The sequence below is a fragment of the Platalea leucorodia genome (assembly GCF_965183815.1).
Source record: "Platalea leucorodia genome assembly, chromosome: 10".
NCBI lineage: Eukaryota > Metazoa > Chordata > Aves > Pelecaniformes > Threskiornithidae > Platalea > Platalea leucorodia.
In genome coordinates this window covers 20,388,762-20,409,763 of record NC_138832.1, presented here as the reverse complement: position 1 = coordinate 20,409,763, position 21,002 = coordinate 20,388,762, and the positions used below count along the sequence as shown (strand labels likewise).

At 48.9% G+C, this 21,002-nt stretch overlaps 1 protein-coding gene across 3 annotated transcripts in view; it reads right to left on the bottom strand.

Moving 5' to 3' along the window:
* GAB3 (GRB2 associated binding protein 3) overlaps positions 1-21,002 on the bottom strand; it is a 70,517-nt gene that overhangs the window by 24,550 nt on the left and 24,965 nt on the right. The gene's annotated exons all lie outside the window — the stretch shown is intronic.

The following is a 21,002-nucleotide window of genomic DNA, read 5'->3' as shown; positions in this document are numbered from 1 at the left end:
GATAAAGCCATGCCCAAACCAGCAAGGCCCGGGTGGCTGCCAGGGAGCAGCTGAAGCTAAGGCTGCAGCTGCCCCAGCTCTGATGGCAGCCCAAGAAAGGTGCAGGGGCTCACACACTGCCCAGGTACCTGCAATAGCTATACAGCCACTGCTTGTTCGAATTGCCTTCATAAGAGTTAAAAGTTCATTACGCATCTGAGCAACAACCACTACCTCCCTGAATCTTATTCAAGTGCTCTTCGCAAAATGACTTGTCATAATGATGTAAACCTGGGCGATAGCTTGTGTTCGAGTTAAAAATCAGGCTCACGTTGCAAAGAGTGGATCTGCCTGTCAGCTTAAAGACAGCCAACCATTCAGCCTCAAGGCAAAATAACTGATTTCAGGATGTTTTCACTAAGATGTAAGAGCCCTTACTGGCACAGTTTAAGATCAATATAGGCACTACAGATTTCACTGACACCGAGTTCCCATGGGCATGGTGATAGTTAAAACAATCAACAAAAAATAGCAACAATCATTTGTCAAGAAAAAGCATTTTTTTTTCTACTCAAAAAAAGACTTCCTTGCAGTACAGCAAGCTTTTCACAGTCTGTTGACATTCATCCAAAAATTTATCTAGAAGTCAGTTTGTTCAGCCTGGCAGTACCTTAAACTATTTTGGAAGCAAAAGATTCGTCAATATACAGGGACCAGAGAATGAAATATGATAGAGGGAGCTCTTGCAAGGCTGAACAAGCTGGTGCCTGTGTAAAGGAGAGGTTTTCAGAGGGGGGCACATCAGGAATAAACAGAAAGCAGAGGTGAGGTGCAAAGTGTATTGCACAAAGAAAATTAAGTCTTGCCCTCATGACCTGTTGAGGTTTGAAAGACATTTGCTCTCTGTTGAACGTAGCTAGAGATAACAGATTACTGAGATATCTCAGACAAGTCTAATTTTGTGGGAGCCAGGAAAAAAGAACACCACCACCCCCCCCAAAGGAAATAGAAACAAAGGAAAAATCTTTAATGGAGAAAACACTTTCCTGACTAGCAAGCTTCAACAGTAGAACACAGCCCAGCAGGTATCTCACACGTACAGTCCCAGAAAGAGTCCACATCTCTGCCACCAGCAATCCCAGTGCCACACAGGCTTAACGCACACCCCACAGATGCATCAGGACAGAAAGGTCACATCCCCTAACACACTCTCATCCCTAAACAACAAAAGAGAAATACTTCAGGAGGTAAAGCCAAACGAGACCTGCTCCTTTGCCTCCTAGAAAAGCAGGCTGCTAAGGCAAAGAGAGGAAGGAGCCATCAGATCTCTTTTAAAACCACTTCTCACTCCTCTCCCAAGGCTGCCAGCCCTGCAGCTTAAATACACCTGGCTCCTTCTGATGGATATTGGATGGAAATCACCTGCATATGAGCAAGATGAGGAGGGATGGGATGGGATGGGATGGGATGGGAGAGCAGTTGGGGACACCCTGCCTAGCTGGCACCCACGCAGCTGTGGGGAGGTGGGACGTCAGCCCTGAGGCTGGGGCCAGCTCAGGGCTACCTGCTGGTGCTGGTACAGCACCCTTAGGCAGGATGGCCCCGTACCTGTCCCCATTTCCTTAGCATTTTAATTTCCATGAGTCTAAAGGAGTCTGTAGTGTCAGCACAATCCAGGCAGCTGGTGAGAGGAAAGAGAAAACTGCAGCTGTGCTTTGCAGAAAAGCTCACGGTCCCTCCCTTTGGAGGTGAAGGTTGGCTTCGGTGTGGTGCGAGTGGCTGTGGCTCTGCTGTTTTTGGTTTTGTACTAGCCAAGAAGCTGCCTGATAACCTGTTTCCCTGCAGATACACAATTTGATCAGGCTTATCGTCTGGCTGGCACTGTGAGAGTGGAGATGGAGAGGTGCCCGGTCAGTGCAGCTTATGATGGGAGAGGAGAGCAGGGCCGAGGCTGTGTGAGAAAACACTGGCTATCATAGCTGGGCAGCCGTGAAAACAGGGCTGAGGGGAAATAATGCCAGATAGCTGCCCAAATCTGCACTGCCCTTAAGAAGGGTGGACCTCCCCTCTCCATCTCACTGCCTTCCCCAGGCTCGCGGCAGGGCCCGTGCAGCCAGCCAGCACCCGGTCTGGCTGAAAGCAGGGTAATTTCTTCTTGTGGGGGCAACATGTGAGCTGTTGGAATCATGCAGGAAGGTCGGGGGCGGAGAGGGACAGGGGAACTGTCCTTTGGTGATATCACAAGTTTGGACAAGCTAACAGCCCTTGGCTGCTGCCATTCATTGCCCCAGACATTAAAGTGCTCTGAAACCGATGGTGGTATCTCACTGTGAGCTGCAGAGACCGGAGCAAATACCCTGCGGGTGCTCAGCCGCTGCTGGACCTGGAGCCGAGGGGAGGCAGAGGTGCCGAGGGACGGCAGCTTTTATATAGGCGCAGCCTGAGTCAGCAGCATGGGTGAATCAGCACTCGCAGGCTCAGATCTTCAAAGACGTTTAAGCACTCAACCTCTCTTGAAATCAGTGCGGGTGCCACAGCAGGGTGGCAGTGGCACAGGGCGATGGCGCAGCCTGGCCGATGGGGAGTTTGCCAGTGCTGCCCGGTGAGCTCGCCTGCTGCCACGTGCCAGGGCTGCTCCTTGCCTGCCACCAAAGGGAGCCGTCTTGGGGAGCAAAAGGAGTGGAAAATGCCTCATCCTACACTGGGAAATGGGAACGCTGCCAGCCTGGTGCCCCAGCACCCAGCCTTGCCTGGGCGCAGGCAGGCCATCACCAGGAAGGGGGTAGGAGGGTGGGAGGGGATGGGACCAGCTCTTCCCTGGGTGCTCGCTCTTAACATCACGTTCGTTGTACCATCAGACTGCATCCGCACACACACAATGCACTTGCATCTCGCCTCTCCGAGCTCCTTTTTTTTCTTCCACTCTCTAGGAGGAAAATGGCATCGGCTACCGACATAGCTACCTGCATGGGTAGGGTTGAAGGACCATCTTTTGCACCTCTTCTCCCATTTGACATATCCAGTGCCATCCCTGTCTCCCCCCAATGGCTCATTTCCATTCTGAAACTTTCATCGATATGTGCCTTTACTCACAAAAACATTTTTGCGTATCCTACAATGCTGAGTGTACAATGCGCTGAGTTTTTGAGACACTCGCAGCTTGCCTGCAAACAAACGCGAGCAGGTTTGCCATTGCAAATACACAGGACTCGCCCTGCTCCGTGGCGTAGGCAAAGCAGGGGTTTTGGCACACCTTTCAGCATGATGCTTTTATCTCCAAGAGTCAAATATCCTCTCCTCATTTTCCTCGCATTTGCCTGCAATGAGCTACATGTCTTGTTTCCCCAGGGGAAGGGGATGCAGCACACTGGAGTTGCTGGGAGCCCAGCTGTGGCAGGCCTTGGCCAGACAAGACGGCAGCAGCAGCTTTTAGCTCGCAGGGACCCAGGCAGCTCGTGTACTACGCAGTCCACTCTGCTGGAGTGCAGCCCCGGGCCAGAGGCGCAGAAGATGCCTGGCACCTCCCAGCCCCGGCCCTGCAAGGCAGGCAGTTGTGCCCCATGGCACCTCCTCTCCAGTGCCCACCCCAGCCCTGGCCCCATGGCAGAGCGTGGTGGGGTTTTACATAGTTGTACGCTCTTGGTAGTTTTCTTTTTACCATTTACCAGTCACAAGGCTGCCTCCTCCTTCCCCTGTTACTCTTCCCACCATCCCTGGTTTTGTGTCTGCAGCGAGACCTTCGCCCCCAGACCAGTACGCAGTGTGGTGTGGTGTGTGCCTTCCTCCCCTTCCCCATCACTCACCCAAACGAGAAGCTGTGCCCGTGCCGGCACCACGCCGCAAGGCACTGAGCACCTGCCCGGGGCTGGAGGGGGCTCCCCACGGCTCGCGGACCCCTCGCTGGGGAAGGGTGGCTGTGCCAGCAACCCGTGGTACAGCAAGAAGCTCTGCTCCCTGCTCCCTCCAGTCGCAGGCCCTGTGTGCACAATCAGCCTGCACCCCGTGCTGCTGCAATACCTGCCTCCTCACGGTTTGTAAGGCACAGTCGCTATTACCGTGAGCCTGTCCCCAGAGGACACCAGTTTCGGTGTTTGCTGCGGGGTGCCGGTAGCAGGCCAGAGAGCACCTTTGAGCCGCCGCAGCGGCTCGAGGCCGGCGGGGGCACCCGAGGAGCCAGCGGGGCCAGAGTGGCGGGGCTGTGGCGAGGAGGGATTTATTTCAGCTGATCAAAGCCAATAATACCTGACAATATTTAGTCTGGAGCTGCACACGCTGCCAAATTTTCAAGAGAATTTGGATCAATTTAAGGGTGAAAGATTGCACTCCCTGGTTGAGATGAAGTAGCCTATATACTTAAATAGGAGATGATTCCTGGGATTCAGCCTAGGCCCCTCACTTACACTATGGAAAGGATCTACGCATCCGGAAGAAATATTACATTTATTTGGGGGCCTTTTGAAATTAGTTCCTTCTTGATGAAGGAATGATACAATGATGATATGTTTACATGTCCTCCAAAGCTTCACTGGCATTAGAGAGAAGGCTTTATCAGAAAAGCACAACTACAGTCAGACAAGAGCCAACATAAATCTAGAACAATTTTCATCTGCCCCTTCGCAAGTGGAATAGTTTGGTGCCAAAAGGAAGAAAGAATTTGCAGCAGCGTTGGTCAGATGCCAGCACGTTGCTCTGTGCAACACAAGCTATCAGTGTTTTCTTCTTGCTCCTGAATTTTTCACTTTGGGAACTCCAGAGCCACTTCTGAAGGAAAGAGGAATAGCTCTGTTTCCATTTCAGTAGGGTTTCTATGAAAGCGATCACTACTTCCACAATCTGATGTCTCTGCTTCTGCTGAATAAGTGGTGTGAGGTTTAAAAAGGGCTGCTATTACACGCAAGTGTTTGCTCTGCCCTGGCTGTGTCAGATAAAACAGGCCACAAGCAAACGTATTATGTGCTGAAAAAACAGCTAGCTGGTAAATGAGGCCAGAATGGGAGCTGAGCGCCTGCGTGGGAAAGGTTTAGCCAAGGACCTTCATCATTTACCTTCTGTCTGAGGACCATGTTCTCATTTGTATGTACAAAATATCCAGTATCTGAGATCTAAATAATTAATTAGAGCACATACATGCTAAATGAGGTAAATTGGCCTGAAATATAATTTGTCCTGTGGGTTTTGATTTTTTCTGGTTTTAATAACAAAACACAGAATAGCCAACAAACTTGAAATTCTTTACCAGCTAAATTAATGCTCACGACTCCCCCATGAGGATAATCTTCATTTTACAGAATGCAGCACAGGGGATGGCAAGGGGAAGCAGAACGAACAGCAGATGTGTACTGATTCCTCGCCTGCCTGGCGGCCTTGCAGCCGTGCTTCTGGGCAAAGGACATGTGCTCGTCCCCAGGCCTGCTGTGAAGAAGAGCTCAGTGATGGGGAGGACTGTGAAAGGTTTGACATTTGGGATTGCTCTCATCCTGCAAACTCCCTTGGAAAAAGAAAGCAGCAAATCCCACAAGAGAAGGGTCTGGCGTGGCTTCCCTCCCCACGGCTGGCTGAGGGCTGGAAGCGCCTGTGTGCCTATGTACTCACTGCGGTTCTGCTGCCTTGAGCTGCAAGGCATCCGCGGGGCTAGAAAACTAGCAGAGCTGCAGGATAATAGTCCCACAGAGTGCCAGCACTTGAGACGCAAGTTTTCAAAGCTTGTCTTTTTTTTAAAGAACATTTTTTAAACATATTTTTAGGGAAAAAAATTAGGCGGAACTTTATAGCATTTCCTATAAATGACTTAAAAGAGGAAGTTCAAATACATATGTAGACAGGTTTGTAAGCAGCTGATGTCTAAGCCTATTAAGAGCATATAAGTTAAGAGAGTTTCCCCTGCCTGCACAGAGCGGGAGGTGTTGGAACCGCAGAGTACGGTCCCTGCAAGAGGGACCTGTGCATCGGGAAGAAGGAGTCAGGCCCAGTTCCCAGCAAGCATCCTCGTGCTCAAAGAACCGAGGACATTGTTGGGAGCTCTTCTTCGTGCCACGCTTTCAAGAGAAAAGGGCCAGCCCCATGCAGCTCACCCTCCTTGGACTGCGAGACCCTTGCAGAAGGGCTCATGCCTTCTACTCTGTAGCCTGCATTGCTCAGTGACAGTGCTCGATTAACTCACTTGCAGAAATCTGAGATGAAAAAGACCTCTTAAACCACCCAGCCTGTCCACAGCTGGAGTTATGGCTTTGCTATTTCAGTTGTGGCTGTTGGTCTGCAGCTCCCATCAGCTCTGCATAATAAATCTCTCCCTAATGAGGCTGCCTGCTTGTCCCTTCCAGTGTGTCCCCGTGCAGCGCTCTGGGAGCAGCTGAGCTCATTGCCCATCACCCACTGGTTTAACGTTTCTCTTGGATTTTGTCTCCCTTGCTGTCTGGTTTCCCTTACTTTCTACTCAGATCTCATGAAGGTCTTCAGCAGTGAGAGACTGAAAGTCATGGTTTATGGCTGGGAAAGAAAAATCAATAAATATTCAATTTCAGAGAGGAATACTCCTCCCTTAGGGCCTTCCTCTGCCTCCACAGGCATGTAATTCTATTAACCTAGAGAATAGGAGAAGTTTTCTGCAGTAGTTTGTCTCCCTTTGCTTGGGTGCCTGGAAGCTGAGGTGCATTCCTGTGGGTGCTGGAAAGGCATCAGCTCTCCCTCCCCCTGCCTGTTCATACCCCCTACAGCTCTGTTTTCTCAAGGTTAGGGCTCAGCTATGGTGGGAAAAAGCTCTGAGCTAACCAGTGTTCCCATACAAAACAACTTTCAACACAGACTAGCGCAAATGGTCTGGCTCATCCTGTGCAAAGGACCAACACACAATGTGTTCAGGATAGACTACAGCCTAAGACTGTATTTCAATCTGCTAAGTCGTGAGTCATTTATCGAGTGACTTGTCTTTCTGATTGCGGTAGTTTCAGTATGACTAAATGAATCTTGTTTCAAGAAAGTCAGCATGAGTCTTCCTCGGAGGAGATGCAACAGGTGCATAGTGGAAGGGGAAATACCTTCTTCCTTTGAAGGTGATACAGATACATTAATTGACTAAAAACACTAACCAAAAAATTTCCTGTGCTGTAAGTGCAATAAAAGCTTTGTCATAAAGCATCTAAGATGACGTCCTGTAGAAGCAGAGAGGTTTCCTTAGTTTCTGTTTCTCACAAAAAGAAACCCGTGGTTTGTGAAGAAAAAATGACACACACTAAAAAAAACGGAAAAAAAGTCCCAGAGTGTATGTTGCCTGCTAACCTACACACATTCCCATTGCCTGGTCTACATCCTAATCCATAATATTTATGGTGCTTTACATATACAAACATCTGCAACAGAATGAGTCACTGCTATTTAATAAACATGCAGATTCTTTGTAAAGCTAATGGGTTCGTTTGGGCATGAAGGGTCAAAGTCATAGCGACCCAAGATCTTGGGAGTTCTAAGTTCTTAAAAACCTTGTGGAAGATAAGAAAACAAGTTCTGAAAGTAAAATTAATAATAACACCACTGCATTTTGAGGAGGGAGGAAGGAGGCAGACGCTTGGATGAAGAAACATCATTTCACTCATGTCCTCCATCCTTTAGTAAGAGCAGTAAAGAAACGAGAACTGTGCTTCTCACGAACATTTCGATTAGAGGTTTCCTCCGAGGATGCTGGCAAGGTGACAGAGCATCCCCTAGCTCCTCATGCAAGTAGGAGTTGCTCGACAAGACGCTGCTGGCTGAGGGGGAGCAGTGCTGCTGTCCTCTCCTCGCTTTCCCCATGGCTCCCGGCAGGTGGGTCTCAAGGGGCTCTCCCGCAGAAAGAAATGCCGGTGCTGTGGTCATGCCCCCTGGATGGGTCCCCGAGCTTTGCAAGGGAAGATGCTGATGGGGCATCTCATCCCACAAGATCTTGCTGCGGGGAAGAATTCACCAGCTTTGATCTAGGCTACAACAAACCCTAGCACACCAGAAAAACCCCCGTGGCTCCATGCCGCCTGGGGGGACTGAAATGTGTCAAATGGCTTCGAAGGGCTGCCTGCCTGCCCTGCGCTGGGGCAGATGGTGCAGGCAGGATCCGACTGTTCCCGCCAATGCTTTGCAGAGCTCACTGCTTCCTGGTGTCCCGCGGCTATGGAAATGCGTCCGGGCGGATAAAGCCTTACCTGTGAAATCCATAGCAACGAAACACCGAAGAAGGAATGGCAGGATGGTGATCCTCTTTCAGTGGATTCATTTAACAGTGAAATCCTGCCCCAGGCATGAAGTAAATAAGCCACCCGCCCCATTGTCAGCCCAGGGCATGACTTCCCTATTCTTCCTCCTATTTTGACAGCAGTGGTGCTGAAAGCTTGGAGCTTTTCTTGTTAACAGCTGCCCTGCAAATATGTGCAGGCCCCTTTGAGCTCATTTATAGAAAGCATAAGGATCATTCATTATGAAATTACAGCTAACTGCCACCACAGGGCAGAAATCCAGCCGTGCCCTGGAGGGCTGCATCTCCCAGGGAGAGGCTTGTGGCCGAGTGGGGTTTGTGAGAAGCACCCAGCGACCAGGGCCAGCCAGCAATCTCGACAGCATCTGCAGGGCGCCAGTGAAAAGACACAGTTGGTACTAATAAATAAATAAATAAACTCCCCCCACTGCACTTGGCTCTGTTTCATTGGGACTAGCGAGACGGTAAAGAGAGTCTCACATGCTTTCAGGAAGCAACCGAAATTTTTGTGACTTGGCATCATTATAAGGCAGCACCCAAAGGGATCTGGAGAACTGATGAAAAATCAAGCTAAGGAAAAGAAAGCCAGCTGCGGTGTGAGATCCACACAAGCTCGGGAAGCCTCCAGGTGGGGCAGACCCCAGGCAGCCACAATGCTCTTGGTACAGCCTCGGCCCCGGGCTGGCCACCCGCTGCCTGGGCTGCCCGAGCTTCCACTGGGCCACCAGCTCCCATCAAAATGAACCTGTACTGAGTGAGCAAAAGCCCTGGGTGGAGGGAAACTGATTTTGGCCAGCTGGCCTTGCCCTTACCCAGGGCAGGCAGACAGGCGGACCCCATCCCGCCTGGATCCCTGCATGCTGCGGCCCGAGCAGCCGTGACGCCGGGTGGGGGGTATCAAACTGCTGGGGCAGCCAGGGGCATTGACTCTGATCATGAGCATCCTCATGCTCTCCTTTCTGTTTCATTTTGTCTGTCTTTTTCACTTTTAATGGGGATGTAAAGTAGGTCACGGCTCAGAGTAGAGGTCCCAGCAGCTGAAGACAGCACTAAAGTGATTAAAGTCATTCAAGGATCTCCTCCCACCCCGAGCCCTCCTCTCTTCTGGCACGTTTTTTCCTTCCTGAGGGCAGGCACAGTGAAACATTAATTCCTTTAAGCTGCCCCCCAAATGACACCTTCTGACTGCTGCTACATTTTTGCAGGCATTTAAGCTCCCTGACAGTGAAGACTTACAGGCAGGACTCTTTACATGAGGATGTTTACAGCCTCACCAGCTAGCCAAGAGTTTTAGTTCCATATTCCCTCACAGCATGTTTATGTGTAGTATCTAAAATGACATTATTATTATCATCCTGAACGCAGCTTAAATTTCTGGAGTGCTTTTTTTCACCTTTAAATCCTAAAGCACTTGACAACGGGTACATGCTCATTACACGCCGCAGATGTTGTGATTCATTCACCTGCCACAGGGATACACCTGCCTCTGAAGTTACGCTGCGTTCCTGATAATCAGGATGCTCACCCGTACACCCGCAGGTACACACTCACGTCTGTGCGTTTGGCTTCCACCAATCGATGGTGCAACTTTCCCGTCTGGAATCCTATTTACCTGTTTAAGGTGGCAGAGGTTGATGGACAGAAAACCGCTGCTCTGGCTCAGTGCCACTCCTCTGGTCAGTTAGAAAATAAAATTCCGATTTCTCAGGGTGGAGGATTGGGCTTTTTACAGAAACGAGTTGAAAACAGGGAGAAAGGGGAAACTAACACACTGACACAGGTCTTCCTAGATTTAAGAACATAACTTCATTTTCTGCTAGTGGGAAAAGTGCCACTGAGACCTCACGCCACATGATAGGGATTCCTACTGTTACATGAAAACTACTTGTGTAAAATGGCCTGGAAACCGATAAGATCTTTCTGACTCGTTCACAATCAATTCTTTAATACCAACATAGTAATACGATATCATCTTGAATAGTGGTAATTTTTGATTTCTTAGAATAGCTTTAATATGAAAGTCTTGCATAATCTTAAAGGGTTTTTGCAAGGGTCTGCACAGATCCTTGAGATCTTAATAAAAATTAGGTTTGCTCCCAGGTTGTTTAAAGAACGAGAGCTCTGAAACACAAATGCTGGGTATAATCATCTGCTGGATGACTGAAGCTAGCTAAGTCACAGGCGTTTTCAGTCATTTTTGAAAGCAAGTATAGGAAAATGTATATACCAAAAGGACTGAAGTTTGGACAAATTCTGAGCAAATTTGCTAAACTAATAGCTTTTATGGAAGGACTCCAAACCTGTTTCGCTAAGGAAAGAAATAGAGCTGGGGCTAATCCCCTTTCTTGTAACTTGCAAGCACGATGTAAATACAGATGTGCAAAGCAGTTAAAGACCAGAAAGAACTGCCTGGAGATTGCGCCCTGCCTCCGGCTATCGGGAGTCCCTCTCCCTCTCTTTTACTTGGAACTGGCAGTTTTCTCAGTATTCTTTACACAAACAGAACAAATTTTGCTGTTTCACCTTGTTAACTGAACATGTGGTGTGAGGTCAGCAACAGTCACGCAGCCTATCTATAACTGTCTGCGCTCACATGATGCGACAGCTCCGAAGAGAAGGAACATAAACAGGAAATTGGGCAAAGTGACTCTTTTAGTAGGGGACCACAATACCGCTTTTTTTAAAAAAAAAAACAAAACAAACTAAATCCTTCAACAACACGCTGTCAGACCTAATGAAGAAAACCAGAGTAGGATCAGAATAAAAGCCGCAAATGTTTACGCTGTGACACTTTTGCCTGATCATAACAATGTGGTTCGATGGAGGGAAATGAACCCGCGCTCAGGGTTTTGCTCAGCAGCTCCGCCGATCTCCCAGCTTGGTGCGCGCAGGAGTAAAAAGACGTATCCTCCACATCCACTTTGGGCCAAATCTGGACTGTTCTTTTTTACATCCTTAGTGAATTCACGGCTACGTGCTGCAAAGGCTTTGACCTTTGCACTTCATTTCAATCCTAAAATTGCCTGGAGAAAGGAAGTGTGCAGGAGGCAAGCAGAAAAACAGGGAGGAGGCACACGTGTGTGGGAGGACTTGTCTTAGAGAGCAGGTCACATTTGTTGAAAATAAGAACCAACCTTTCTGGACATATGTACAAAGATAGAAAGAAAAATAGAAATAGGTCCAATATCACAATAGCAACTATCTAGTATCCAGACGAGCTCTGTATTTAGGCACGTGGAAGGGGGGCACTGATTTCACTGCACGCTCCTAGCTATACAGACTCTGAAGATCTCTGCTGGGATCTATGTATTGGCCTGAAATCAGTCCCACGGGAACCACCCGGCCTTTGCAGTGACATTTAAACTCCACTGATGCAAATGGCAAAGCTCCCATTTGCTCTGAGGGAGCCAGGTCCTCCTCTTGACAGGAAGCTCTGAGAAACGCAGAGATTCCCCAAAATGGAAACACGGTATGAAGGAATTATCTGAATAAAGAAAATCTGCCTCTGGACTGACGAGGAGCTTTTCTATCATCAACCACATCAGAAGATGAACTCTCCCTCCATGGGTCTAGCCTGGTTTTTGTGGGTTACACACGGGCTGCCCTCAACACTGAATTTTCTCCAGCCAGAGAGCAAACATCTACTGGTGGCTTCAGGCATGGTAAAAGACCTCATTTTGGGGGAAGGCAGGCTGCCCCCATAGCTGTTAGCCTGGCCATGCCTGGCCAGGGCAGGCAGCACGCAGCGCAAACACCCACCGGCTCCTCCAGCAACGCGGGGCAGAGCCAGCCGGGGTTTCGGCTCAGGCGAGGCTGGGTGCCATGGGCAGGGTGCCAGGTCTCCTGCGGGAGCCGAGAGTGTCTGGCACGTTGCGAGAGCTGTCAGAATACGACCAGCAAACAAATGAATTATGATGAAATAAGCTGGAATTTGGAAAGGTTTGTATTTGTCACAGAAACGCAATTCAAGTAATTGGGTCTCGCCAGTCTCAAACTGGAAGCGGTGCTGGGTGATTCAGATGCTCAGCCGAAGCCAGTCATCGCCGGCCAGATTCCCTCACTGAATATTTACAGAAAACAAACCAGATTATAAACTAAGAGTTATTTGTCAGACCTATTTAGTAAATATCATAATTGCATTAAAGAGCACACTAAGAGTGTGGGTAAGACACAAACTAAAACACATGGTGAAACGCGTTGGATGAAGTCTGTTCCTATATCGCCCGTACGCAAGCACAAATGTGTGTTACGGGGGTATCTTAGGCGGCTCATGCTACCTCTAGAGGAGGCTGAGCTGAGCCTCAACAACACTGAAGGAGGCTCTAAGTGCTCAATAGCTGGTTTTACACCCATTTGCTCATTTCAAAGTACGATATTAGAAAATCAGCTACACTAAGGAATTTAAAAATATATTTTGATTGCAGTTCTGCTGTTTTCAGCTGTCTTCTCATCAACTAAATTGTGTTGTTTTACCCTTAAGTATTCTGCTAGGCAGTGTTACATTTCCAGAACTGGGTTTTCTTCTTCTTTAAAAGCTGTCTTAATCTCTGCTTTACAATTCACATGAGGCTGAGCTGGTTTTTAAACATTTTTAGAATTATTTTTTCATTCTACTTAGTTTGTGGAAAAGTGGTCATCACTCATATGGCTCATAATATACAGCATCCACTGCCTGTCATTTTTTATTTTAAAATAAATAAGTGCTAGGAAATATATAAACAATGCTCCCTGTGCCAGATTTTCTTTTGTTTGTTTAAGAATTCTCTCTGACTTTTCAGAATTTTTTTTTGTTGCTGTTGCACCTTGCGTCTCGTTCGAGAAAACAGGGGTTTTGGGGCTAAGGGTTTAAAGAAATAACACCCTGCGAGCTCCGCTTTCCTTCACGGTTTAGGTGCATTTCACAAAGTCAGCTGGTTAAAGTCAGCTCGAGTATCCAAACATTCGTCATGTAAACTTCCCATGCTTAGGAGATAACTGCACGTTTCACCGCTCCGCTGTGGGAAGGCAGTGCTGCCTGTGAAATTCTGCAGACCTGCGCTTTTTTTCTCAGTGTATCGTTTCGTGCTCTGCCCAGTTCACACCGGCCTGCGGAGCGCAACGCTCCAGCGGAGCTGGGAATGAGCACCAGGGCGCAAACCCAGTGGCCTCTGGCACAGGCTCCGGACTCGGTGCCCGGGTCCCGAGCTGCATCACTCATCCTCAGTCCTTTCTCTTTTCACCGCCTGAGACGGGTCCTTCCAATCGCGAGTCACATATCGGTTAAGTTTTTTCAGTCCCTTGTTACTGCTGCAACTTTTATCTCGATGTGAAGACATCTATGTGCCCTGGGCTGGTGTACCCTGTATAGCACTGCTATAGAAAAACATCAGCATGGCAAATAAAGTACTAGCAGCACATTTAATGTTTATCTTAATTTGCATGACTTCTCAAACTTCCCTTGCTGAACCAAACGATGAAATCACAACATGTTCAGAAATATTAAATCATTTCCTCAACATCTGAATATAACGGGCTGCAGAAGGAAAACAATTACATTTGGCACATTGCACGCTTTATCCTTAACACTCCAAAGTCTGGTATCCCTTCATATTTACCAGCTTGCACTCTGATCACAGCAGCATTAAAAACAACTGTGTGCCATGATTTATTTCCTAGGAAATCCCCTGGACTTGCCAAACACCAGCTTTGCCTGGACAGCCTGGATTTCAGGTGGCCACAGCAGTGCACAACCTAGGCAGCAAGTTCAGGATGCCCAAACCAGTTTCCTACCTGCTGGCCTGCGGGCAGCAGATCGGTGTCGCTCAGGAATGTGCCTCACCTAGTACTGGGTGGTGTCCTGCTGTCTCTGTGGTGTAGAAAGCCCAAATTCAACGTGGCACTAAAATGGTGAGGTGCGATGCACTGCGTTGCCCTGCCTGGCTGTGTATCCGCCTCTGCCTCCCCGCTATCCACCCTGACCCCGCGCTGGAGTGAGCGCCTGAACTTCCCCACTCCGGCCATGGGGAAAGGGAAGGGCAGGAGCGGGGCTGCTCCTCACCAGCTGGCCGCAGTCCTCCCTGCGCCGTGAAGAGCCAGGTCCCATCTGCGTGAAATCCTGAGAGGGCTGCTGGGTGCCAGGGAGGGCAACGGGTGCTTTCCGAATGGAACGGAGAGAAAAAGAGAAAAGAAGCGCTCATTTCTGCAGAACCCCATGGATTTCACATCCAGAGCAGTTCCTTGCTATGAGGTGACTGATGGCACGATGACGCTTCTGTGGTATCAGCCTCATGAGCGGCTCGAGTGGTGTGGCTTGCCCCAGAGCAGCCCAGGCTGGAGGGAGCTGGCAAGCCAGCCCTCGCGCGCTGCCTGCCTCCTCAGGCACGGCCAAAATGTGCCAGTTCCTCTGCGAAGCTGCAGCTTGCAAAAGGATGAGCCAGCTTTCCTGAGCAGGTGCCTTCTCTTTGGGGTTACGTTCGGCCAGTTGTCAGTATTTTGTAATGCAGATTTTTTGCGAGTACAGCAGGAGTAAAACTCTCTGCCAAACTCCACAAATAGTGGAACAGTTTGGGAGTAAAAACAGATTTCAGAAATGAAAGTTCAGCTTGATCTATTGGGAACAACGTGCAATTAATGTGCTCAGCAATATCTTAAATATGAGCAATGTGGGAGAAGGGTAATAGCTCCCTTTCTATCATTTTTCAGCCTGTCAGAACACTAATCTATGAAACACCAAAAGCCAGATTCTTAGTAAATGTAAACTGGTAGACGCGGTTGAAGGCAGTGGTGTTGTGCAGCTTATCCGGATCTTAATCTTTTTTAAACCGTAAAACTATCAGAAGAGTATGTGCTTGTGGGATGGTGAAATAGGATCAATGTTACTGTTACAAAAGTGAGGATAATGAGCCAGCTGGGTTTTTCCACAGTAATTTTCAAAACTACAGCATTTATTTCTGCTTTTCTGCAACTTCTTCTCTCTCTCTTCTCCCTTCCCTATCCCCTTTTTTTGTGGTTTTTGCACTCTGAGCTACACCCAGAAAATGAGGTCACCACGGAGCAGTAAGGACGTGGATGCAGTCTGTGACTGCATCATTTTCTGCCGGCTGCCTCCCTGCTGCACGCCCCGGTCAGGGCGGGAGCACCAGGGCTCCCTGGAGGCGGCGAGGGAAAGGACCGGGGAGGAGGAGAAGGCTTGGAGACTGGCCTGCTGCTGTGTGGGGATGTCCCACCACCTCTGCTGCTGGCACTAAATGAACCGGCATTGGAGAGACACACGGCGTCGGTGCTCCCCAGCGGTAAATGGGATGTTGCAGGGAGAAGCTACTCCCCACGCCCTCCCAATGTCTGCAGCTAAAGAAATGAGGGATCCTCTGGACCCAGGCTGCTGTGTCCTGCAAGCATGAGGCTGGGAGGGCCTGTCACGCCTCCACCCAGCCTCCCTCTCCTATGTCAAGGCTGCAAGAAAGTGGGGAATACAAAGAGCTCCACTAGCTCCTTGGCCTTCCCCTTTCCTCCCTGTTACCCTGCCTCACCTGAACGCCTGCGAGTGACGATGCCTTCACAGCCCCCTGTGCCTTGGGCAGCCCCTCATAGCCGGTCACGGCAGGTCAATGCCACCAGCTCTGTGCAACGGCCACCTACATGCCTTCTGCCCTTGTGTAAATACTTGGACGTTTGCTCCCCCTGTGCTCTGAAACAGGGGGGAGCACGTGAAGCACATCTGGGGCACCTGAAGCACATCTGGCTCTAGCCCTGGTGAGGCTGCAGGGCTCCCCGGGATGACGCAATCCCAACCAGTTGGTGAGGCCACGCGCTGCGTCGGGGCAGAGGGCCCCCTCTTGACCTTGGTAATGACCACGAAGTCTGCGTTCTGCTTTCCTCTGATGGGAAGAGTTTGTTAATTGGTCTTAAAACCATACCTCACCCACCCCAAATTTCATAAATCTTCAAAACTGAAAGCGTACAGTCCTCTGCATAGTCTGCAGTACTTGCACATGCTTCAGAAGGAAACGAATGTAAACGTGGCTGATGCTAATGCTAACATGACACCGTCAACTTGAACTGCAAAAGAGGAGCTGAAGTGAAATTCAGGCTGCCTTGGAGTTCCTCTGCTGATTTTTGAAATCATATAACCTCATTTTCAGTTTTTAAGTGGGCTTTATTGCTTCTAATCCCATGGGAGAGACCAATGAAGACAGAAAAACTAACAGCAGAAATGCCAAGACAGCCTTATACACCGAGATCTGCTCAAAGCACAAAGCAGACACATAAAAACTCCAAACTCTCCACAGATAGAGCCATTTCCTAATCAGCTGAATGTGCAAGTGGAGTTAATCCACAGAGCTCTCCTGCCTGTGCGGAGGGCACTACACTCCCTTCCCAGTCGATGCCAAAGTCTCCTCCTCTTCCCACCAGCGATGCCCCAGCCGCCGAATGGTTAAATTACTGCAGCTTTGTGCCCAACAATTTGCTTTCAGCTTGCTTCAAAGACTGCAGTTCTTGACAGTCAGTGCCTTTGCACTAGCAAAGAAACCGCTGCTCAGAGCATTTGTCTTAGGGAGGGTGTGGAGACAGACAGATTTACAACAAAGAAACCATATGAAACATCCTCGGCTCCGGGCTGAACCCACAGTCTTCAGTCTATTAGAGAAAAACAAAGACGACTTTCCCTGTTGCTGCCCTCAGTTGAAATGTGGTGTTTGGGAGTCATGTGGATCAGTTCAGCCCTATTTATAAAGAATACCGTATCCTGGAGGAGAGTAAGCTGTCCGGCACTGGTGGGGAGCAGAGCTGCAAGGTTTTTCAGCAAGTGACTAAAACACATTTCCAGGCCAAACGAGGTACCTGGGTGCCAGCAGGTGCCAGCGTGCCACAGCAGCGAGGACAGCGCAGCTCGCGGCTGCATTGGCACCAATGCAGCCCTTAGCCACCATTGTTTTTAAGTGCTATTCTCTGTAGCTCTGCACATGCACACAGGAGCTATAGGTCACTACAGGTCTCTCTTTTTAACAGGTCTCAAATCCGCTTCTGTTTTGGCAGGCAATGTTTTGCTCCCTGGTTCTGTCACTTAGACTCCGGCCTGGTTAATTTAGGAGTGACAGCACGTGGGTATCACAGGCCTGTTGGTGCTTGCAGGTAGCGACGGGAGAAGGGATGAGGGCTGTGTTTAAACAGGGGTCATTTCACAAGTGTTTATGTCCTAGGAGCAAAGCAACAGTAGAGCAGTAATAAGTGTTTTCAAAGGGAGAGTTAAAGTGAGAGCTACAAAGGGAGAGTAGGGGAGCCCCAAATGGGCAAGAAAATGGGAAGGACAGGAATGGGAGGAGCAGGAAAGCTGAAGGAAAAAGGGCAAATAAAGGAACTGCGGGGATCATGCAGAGAAAGGACTGGGCTCTTCAGCCCAGCAGGAAGAACCTCAGCGAGGAGCAGCTCCTTCCCCAGCGGTTCACACCACCACGACCCACAGAGCGCTGATAGCAGACTCCTGCCCCGGGATGAGGGAGGCATGGCCGGCACGGCAGTCTTCCCAGCTCCTTAGGCAAGGGTTTCTCAAAATCACACCCAAGTTTTTACTATGGGTGGAGTAGCCCCATCATGCTCTGAATCATCAGGCCGTGGGCTGGCCATTGTATGCATTGTTATGAGGTATCTTCTTTGCTAAAGCCAAGCAGAAAAGCCAGTGAAGCAACAGGAGGGAAGAGGCTGTTACTGAAATCCTACGAGAACAGTGAGGAATGATGAAAGACTACGCCTCACGTCCCTGCTTTGATTGCAGGAGCAGCCACTGCAACAGCAAAGTGTCCAAAGCACTGTGTGGCAGGCATGGCCAGGGCAAGGCAGCTTGGAGAGCTGGCTCTGGAGCACCTGGCTGCTGCTAAACAATTGCAGAGAGCCTGTTTTGCTAGTACACTGCAAGCAGAGGGCAAGAGCTAATCAGGGCTCGTGCTAATTAAGCTGCCTATTGCTGGGAGAGGATGGGGATGTGGCTGGACGCCACCAGTACTGTGGTAGGCGGGATCAGAGGGCTCCGCTGACTCCCAGAGAAAGTCTGCTTTGGAAACGTGGTAGTTAGGCTTTCCTTCTTCCCTGTTGGGGGGTTTCTTGTGGACTGATGCAGCCTGTGAAGCCCCTTTGGAGCCTCACGCACCTCCACCTCCTCCTGGAGACGTGTGGGCAGGATCCACCAGGCCTGCCAGGAGGGCAGAGCCGTGGCGGGACGCGGCCGCTGGGCTCGCGCTCCCCTCCGCTCAGCCCCGCCGTGGCGCTGCGACGGCTGGGGCTGCTATTGCTGGCAGAGCTACAGCCTGGTGTTTTTTGACCTTTTACTCTTCCAGAGATAGAAATGGGATTTGTCTGAGGCTTGGAATAACTTCCTGCGATTGTGCTGGAGAGGGCTAGTCTGGCTTGCTAGATAGCTGTGTCTGTCGAGCTGGCTTAGGAACGAAGAAAGCCTCTGCTCTGTGACTAAGCTGAAGACAGATTTAAAAGATCCCAAAGACACCACATGTGCCTTAGAGAAAAATAAGCTGATAGCACCGTACATTGTCTGCAGTAGGACAACTGGGCCTGGGCTGCTTCTGGGTTTCAGCATTAGCCATTACTGGAGAACTGCTAACAACCCCTAAAGCAAATGGTGTCTGTATATTGATAGTTATTCCTCAGATGCTAACTTATAAATCCTCTCCAGATCAGTGAAGTATGTGTGTCTGCATGTGTGGGAAAGTAGGTAATGGTCTGAAAATTGATCCTTTGGGATGATGAGAGCAAGTAATAGTTGTGCAAGCTTTCCCCTCCTCCTCCAGCTTTCCTCTGCCTGTAAATGCAGCCAGCACAGTCAGTGATGCTGGGCAGACGCCGCGGCTGAGGTGAGGGAGGACTGCTCTGCTTTCCCTGCATCTTTAACAGTTTTCTGCATCTTTTTCGTTACACCTTTAACTGACTTTTAGCAGCCTTTAAAAGTGACATTGCCAGGTCGGATGTTTTCAGCACAACTGTTTGGCTGAAGAGGAGGAGGAGCCTCATTGCCTTTGCTAGGCTGAGGCTCCGGCACTGGCTGGGGTGGCAGGACACGTGGAGATAGGCACTGCACCGCTCTCTTCCCAACCGTGAAAGAAGGTGATAGCTACTGTCTGACAAACCCGTGCATCCCTGGGAATCCAAAAAAGGGCTAGATGCAGACATGGTATTGTAATACTCCTTCATGGCCTTCATCCATGACCCTGTTGCACTAGACAAAAACATTAAACCCAAAAAAAGATGGGTTTTGATCCAAGGAGTTGACAATCGCAACTAGTGCACTGGAATTTGTAATGGCACTTGCAAGAGCTCCAGTTTCTCCCAGGTAAATAAGTGCCAGCCTGCACAACCAGGCCATGCTCCATCGTAAGCCCCAGATGAAGCTTTCACATAACTGTTCAGCACTCGAGCTGTCATTACCGTCCTTCCACACACCAGCTCTGACACGGTGCCACTGCTGGTAAAGGCAAGGTAGGAACTAACCTAGATGGTCTCTTGTCGTTCAGCAGAGCTGTTGGGAGCTCCCAAAGAATTAAGGAAACATGTACTTCAAACAAAGGCTTTTCAAAGCAAGCTTTTAGTTGTTTCTTGTGTTTTACTCATCAGTAGGCAAAATCACTATGTACAAGTCATGTGGGCTAGTGTTTTCCTGTGTGACTCACCCGCGGACTGGCTACTTCCAGCTCTTAAAATTTGGAGTAGGAATGATCTTGGCCTTGTACTGATATTCCTTTGAACAACTGAACATCTATCACCTGGTGGGCAGGATCCTTGGCTGAAAAGGGTAATTTTGTACTCTTCTGTCCAACAAGCTCCAAGCAGTGCCAGCTGGGGATCCCCTGGCACTGGGCAATACTCAGGCCATATCCAGGCCAGCCCAGCTGTAAGCCCCATCTCCTCCCCGGTTGGCTCTCTGCAGATATTTGCTGCTGGCATCGGCCCTCCCTGCTTGGCACCGCTTGGACAGGACTGGGACAACAGCTCTCCCCACCTCTGCAGCTGGTGGTTGTATCTGTGCTGTTTCTGATCATGAGTGTGTTTCATAGTGGGTAAGAAATAAAAGATTCGGCTCTTCCTGCCCAGCAGAGCTGTCCCAAAGCCAAGTCACATTTCTGTTGCAAATAAGCACTAACACACACGTTCAACATACTTAACGCTTCTATGCATGGACACCGTTCACAGGTTTTCAGCTTCAGGGGAATTTGGGTGTGTTATTGATATGTATCAGCATATGTGATTTATCATATAATTGTATAATATGGTAAGAAGGGTAACATCACACCTTTAAGCTTCAGCGCACAGCAGTTCTCTTAACTAGCAGAAGGAAGTGGCAGTGGACTGTGCAGTTTATCAGTTTGCATTAAAGTTCTGACTCCTACATGTATTTCACTTACTGCTTTCTACATAGGTAGTGTCAAAGACATTGAAATTTTGTATTTGAATATGTTTTTACAAAATAAAACCCCTGCAATCAAAACAGAGTGGAAAATTTACCACAAAAAAACCCCACCTAGCTTATTTGTAGGTAATTTCACATAATTAATTAATTTTAAATCCTTTTAAAAAGTTTTAAAATGCTTTTGTGCATTTTTGCTGAATTCCAATTCCATTCAAATGCAGCTTGTTTCAAATCACATAAAGTAATCGCTGCTGGGGGAAAGCAATGGTACCTCTTTAATAGCAAAATTATAACATCAAGAACATGACTAATTGTATATTAAGCTACACAAATGCCTAGATATTTATGGACGGATATAGAGTATCCCTGTTAGCAAAAATAAGTGCCACACTTATTCTAAAAACTCCATTTAGT